The sequence below is a fragment of the Neofelis nebulosa genome, chromosome 3, assembly GCF_028018385.1.
Source record: "Neofelis nebulosa isolate mNeoNeb1 chromosome 3, mNeoNeb1.pri, whole genome shotgun sequence".
Taxonomy (NCBI): domain Eukaryota; kingdom Metazoa; phylum Chordata; class Mammalia; order Carnivora; family Felidae; genus Neofelis; species Neofelis nebulosa.
In genome coordinates this window covers 187,464,770-187,470,651 of record NC_080784.1, presented here as the reverse complement: position 1 = coordinate 187,470,651, position 5,882 = coordinate 187,464,770, and the positions used below count along the sequence as shown (strand labels likewise).

General features: G+C 45.8%; 1 long non-coding RNA gene across 1 annotated transcript; it reads left to right on the top strand.

Moving 5' to 3' along the window:
- The first annotated feature begins 3,003 nt into the window (after window positions 1–3,003).
- LOC131506227 (uncharacterized) lies at window positions 3,004–4,315 on the top strand. Its single transcript, XR_009258808.1, has 2 exons — window positions 3,004–3,525; window positions 4,048–4,315. It is a non-coding gene; the product is annotated as an uncharacterized LOC131506227 (long non-coding RNA).
- The last annotated feature ends 1,567 nt before the right edge of the window (window positions 4,316–5,882 follow it).

Here is a 5,882-nt window from a genome sequence, read left to right as displayed (position 1 = left end):
AGAGACACAGAATCTGAAGCAGGCTCCAGGCTCCGAGCCGTCAGCACAGAGCCCAAAGCGGGGCTCGAACTCATAGGCCGGAAGATCATGACCTGAGCCAAAGCTGGATGCTTAACCGACTGAGCCACCCAGGTGCCCCATGAATACCCTTTTTAGAACCTCAACGTTGACATTGGGAAGAAGCATTCTCAGAAGAAAAAAGGTGAAAAGCAGGTGAACAAAATATAATACAAAGTTAAACAAATGTTACTATTGAGTAAGTTCAGTTTATTTGAGAGACAGCATCTTTTATTTTTTTTTATTTATTTGTTTTTTTTAATTTTTTTTTTTTCAACGTTTTTTATTTATTTTTGGGACAGAGAGAGACAGAGCATGAACAGGGGAGGGGCAGAGAGAGAGGGAGACACAGAATCGGAAACAGGCTCCAGGCTCCGAGCCATCAGCCCAGAGCCTGACGCGGGGCTCGAACTCACAGACCGCGAGATCGTGACCTGGCTGAAGTCGGACGCTTAACCGACTGCGCCACCCAGGCGCCCCGAGAGACAGCATCTTTTAAAACGAGATAGGAGAGAGTAAGTGAAGAGAAGTGATCTTCGGTGGAGTAAAGTTTGGGAACCGTATGAATATTACCCTCCACTAGAGTACTGCACCGGCCAGACCCTTTTCCCCATTCCTCCCATGAAGAGAAGTCCTGGGGGACCCGTTCCCCGCTCAAATCTATGGGTGGTAGGTGGCTATTCAGATAAACTAATTATCGCTAATGTTTAGCTAGCTAATGAGTTATTCCTTCCAGATGACATAATGCCTAACCCCATTACAACGTGCATATCCTTTAAAAGGTCCTTAAAGGAGAAAATAATGGTAGAAATTTCAGGCAAATGGGAGCTTGTTTTGGAGGCCTTAGATTTTGGGTTGTTCCTTTAGGTGGCAGGTGACTCTGTATCTGAATAAGATATGCTCAAGGTCAGCAGTTTCTGAAGGATATTCTACAGAACACTGAGTCCTTGGGGGTGGTACTAAGTGTTACTGAGAATGAAGATTTCATGAAGGAGGAGGAGAAGGGCGGGGAAGGAAAAAAGAGAAGAAAAGAAAGACTTCATAATCTGATAAGTTGGGAAATACTGGGCTTAGATAAAATTTAGTGGGCTTCTTTATTATAGGACTCAGAGCTTTTTTTTTTTTTTAATGTTTATTTATTTTTGAGACAGAGAGAGACAGAGCATGAACGGGGGAGGGTCAGAGAGAGGGAGACACAGAATCTGAAACAGGCTCCAGGCTCTGAGCTGTCAGCACAGAGCCTGACGCGGGGCGGGGCTCGAACTCACAGACCGTGAGATCATGACCTGAGCCAAAGTCGGAAGCTCAACCGACTGAGCCACCCAGGTGCCCCAAGGACTCAGAGCTTTTAACAGAATGGGTACTGTGACCCTCAAGGAGGGAACTCAAGTGAGCAAACGTTTTGGGCCAAGGAACTCTGTTTGCTGAGGCACATTGTACATAGGGTGTGATTACCCTTTTTTATGCCCACTGTCCTTGCACGGTTGTGAAAGGCATTTCCTTTCACGCCCCAAAGTGTACCAGTTTGGAGGGCAGATGATATGATTGCCCTATTCTAACAGGAACACACTTTGGGAAATGCTTTTTTTATTGTCATCTTTATTTGTGGGGAGCAGCTTTTTAACACCACCTTAAATCGGTCTTAGGAAGTCTCCTCTGGGGGCATATTTTCACAACTGAGGCATGGAGCTTAGAGTTGATTCACAGTAATTTCCAGATGAGCCCAGGATGAGAATGACTCAGAGCAATGGTTTCCCATCATCCCCCAGAACACCGCTAACTTGATCCCTGTCCCCCCGTCAGTGTTAGCATTCGAATGCCAGAATCAAAGCATGGACTGTTGAAAATTGGACAGATTGTAAGGTCATTGCATGGTTAAGGAATTGTTTGGTTGTAAGAGACGGAAACTCAATTTGAGCAGGCAAGAAAAAAGAAAAAAAGTAATTTCAGGAAGAAACTTTTGTAAGTAGAGGACAAATTTCAGCAAACAGAGCACTGTTGGGTACCTTGGGGGCTGGACCCTGTTTCTTGATGTTTCCAGGATTCTCTCATCAATCACAGCTTGTTTCTGCCTTAGCTTCAACACGCCCCACCACAGACCATGCTGCCTTTAGTTGCTGGTGACAGAAGTCAAATTCATGACCTTCAAGTATTCACATAATAAATACTAGACAGAACAAAGACGATTGTTTTAAAATTAGGCCACGAGCAAAAATGTTGAGCAGCACAGAGTGGTTTCAAAGGAGGAGAAGCCCAGAATGGTGGGGGTTTTATTTTAAAGCCAAAGAGAGGGACAAAAAACAATTCCTGTAAAAAATCACCCTTGAAAGTCCTTAAATCACCTATCAAGTACAGTCTATGTGGTTTTATGTCCTTAACGCTCGATATATACAAATGACAGAGGCCTGCAATAATGTGCAGGAAATAATGAATAACGTACAGGCAAAATACAAAATACAAAATTCCAGATTTCTTACATAAAAGGCACAAAAGAAATAGAAGAATAAAGAAGAAAATACAGAAAGACTACCGATGGTTTCTTCAGTTGAACACCGGCTAAAGTATGCAGGTAAGAATTAAGGGGCATTTTGTACCAAAAAAGCATCTAGCTTTAAATACTAGCGTGATATTTAGGGCAGAGACCGTGAGCCGCCTCCAGGGAGAAGAGCCGTGTTGTGTCGAACCTCCCGCTCATGCTGGCTGGCGAGTGGTTCCCTGAGTGGGAGGTGGAGAAAAGTCACTTGCCCTATTCTGTGTTTGTTTACTTCTCCTTTCTGTTTTCTCCCCCTGCCTTCTTCTTCTCCTCATCTCGCCTCAACCTTCTCTCCCTCTCTGTCTCTTCCCCTGCCAACCTTCCCTTTAGACCAATATGGCAGGCCATGTAAAATGGTCGTGGAAAGCAGGAATTAGGGTTACACAGGTTTCAATCCCGGGTGGCTCAGTCAATTAAGCATCTGACCTCTGCTCTCCGCTCAGGTCTTGATCTCAGGGTCATCAGTTCAAGTCCTGGGTGCAGCCCCTTGCTGGGTGTGAATCCTACTTAAAGTGAATAAATGAAATTAATCTCACCACCGAGAGGACCTTGGATGTGACCTTGGAAAGCTCCTTAATCTTTCTGTGCCTCCGACCTAATACAAGGGCAATGATAGAACACACCCGGTAGTTTTCTTGTGATGATTACATGAGATAATGTGTACAAAGCCACTTAGACAGTGACAGACACCCATAAGCACTACCGTTAGTCTTGTACACTATCGTTTATTTGTATAATAACACCAACAGGCTCTCTGCTCTCTGAGGAGTTTTCCTGATTTTCACTTTGTTCATTTCCTCCCCTTCCCCAATTTTTACTTTGTTGTTTTGTTTGTTTCAGTTTTTAATCCATCTCTGGCTGGCTCCTACTTCTTGGAGAGAAAGCCTCTCTCCTTCAGAAGCCACACAGCGTCCCTCCCTCATCCATTCATTCAGGTATGCGTTTCACAAGTATTTATTGAGTGACTTCTGTGTCCCAAGCATTATTCCAGGTGCTGGGGATATAGCAGAAAACAAATCAACACAAACCCCTGTTCTCAGAAGCTAATATCCCGGAGGGAGAAGGAGGCTATGGGGGAAAAAGTTTCAAGTGCCCCTGGTCCCTGGTGTGTTTATGGCTGTCCCCCCATCTCCCGCTCCCGCTTGCTTACATCTCAATCCTGGATGCTACCTCCTTGCCATAAACACTTCGCTCTTGGGTTTATTTGTGAATACCTTAGGTTGTTCCAGAAGGAATTTCAGGCAGCTTCCTTGCCTTTTGGCCTCACTGCTTCCAAGTGCCTTGTTTCCTCCCCTGCCATGTGCTGTGATTTTCTTCCTAGGTGCCGTTCAGCTTTTCCAAGCCGGATCCACCTCCTGCCTGGTCCTTTCAGAGTCCCTTTCTTTGGTGCAGGCACCAAATCCCAATTTAGCAACACTTGTGATTATAATTAATGTGCTGTTTACTCCCTCTTCCAGATCATTAATGAAGATGTTAAATGAGACCAGAATGAAACCGCGTCCCCGTGGCATCCCGCTAGACACCTTCCAACAACTTGACGCTCTGCCATTTGCTGTTTCATTACCCTTTGTTTACCTTGCAAACACAGGCCCTCGCTTTTGAAAGAGGCAGAAAGCTTGATATTTCTATTGCTGCAAAGATGCCACTGAAGGGTGGGGACGTGAAAACCTGGCGTATTGTAAATACGTCCTTTTGAGTTTGAAATAAACGTGGATTACAAATTGAGCATTGTCAGTAAATACTTTCTTGCTCTCCCTCCTCTCAGATGGCTTTGTTTTCCCTGGACTTTGCTGCAGCTGTTCTGTCTTTTGGAGCAGGGAGAAGGCTAGATGTTTGCTCTTTGCAAAGATGTTGCTTGTATCAGCTTAACTATGAACTGTGAAGTTACTTTGTTACACGTACAGGCTGTGTTCATGGGCTGCCTTAAAGCCCCATGTTTTTGGCCATGTAACCTTGCAGTGCCCTCCTGCTCTGACCCTAGCCCGGCCATGTGACTTTCTCTGGCAGACAGAATTTTGGCAGACATAATGCAGGCATAAGCTTGGGGGAAAAAAATGTCTCTGCTTGCATTTTTGCACCCTCCACAGTCGCCATAAAAACATGCCTGGGAGAGCCTGTTGGAAGACAGAACACATGGACAAAGGCCAGTTACCCCAAATGTCCAGTCAACACAACTGGATGACCACCAGATACGTGAATGAGCCCACCCCAGATGAGCAGAGCCTCCTCGCCAACCAACAGATGCGTGAACAACAAGTATATTGCTTATGAGGGCTTCTTGTTTGTTACACAGCATTAGCCGTGGCCATAGATAGCTAATACAATAGCACACATTTGGAGTCTCCCGGACTAGAAACTCATCGATCTCCTAATGGTTTTGCACATAGTGCATCTCTGACACAATCTTTTACAAGAAAGGAGAAAGAAACGTTTTCTAAGTAGGAACTGAGACGTACAAAATCGGTCCTAGGGTCTGCTTTCAGACTTTAAAAAGCAAAACGTGGAATATAATCCCCGTGAGTTTTCTTCTCAAGATTGTTAAAGCATTTATTGAGCACCTGCTGTGTATGGAGTGCCATAAGAATTCTGACAAGTACAGTAACCTTTCTGTGGAGAAGGGGGTGTGGGAGAAAAAGGTCTCCGTGGAACGCTACAGAATCTTCAGCGAACCAAAAAATGCCCCCTTTCCCAAGGAAGATCGAAAAGAGAGAAAGGAAGTCTGTCCAAGAAGAACAAGAGGGCACTTTCTCCCAACACTTTCAACCCTAAACAATGGTTTGCTGCTTCCTTTTTCGAAGACTTGCCTCCTGAAACTGCCCCACCACTCAGCCCCCTGCTGAAAGATGCTCCTTTGACTTGGAGCAACGCAATGACGGGTGACCTTAGCGGGCCGGGCAAAGCCTGTTTGTACATCCCGAGTGGAGCCACATGCTTCTGGAGCGAGGAAGAAGCAGCCAGTTGCTCCCTGGGGCGTTCCTCACCCAGCAGCCCTCTGTGCTCCTTCACAGCTGACACTCAACCCTGGGGCCCAGCTACTCAAAGTGCAGCCACAGACCAGCCACGTGGCCGGCACCTGGGGCCTGGTTGGATGGGCAGAATCTCAGGCCTCTTCCGGGGCTACTGAGTCCCAGTTGATACTTTCATAAGAATCTTGGGATCTGTGTGCGTGTTGAAGTGTGAGAAGCACTATACTAGGGGGGATTTAGAGTTTTCCTGGAGGGGGAAATAATTCATTTGGAGCCACCTCCTCCAGGTAGTGGGCTTCTGGAAGGCAGGAGTATATGGTATGGGT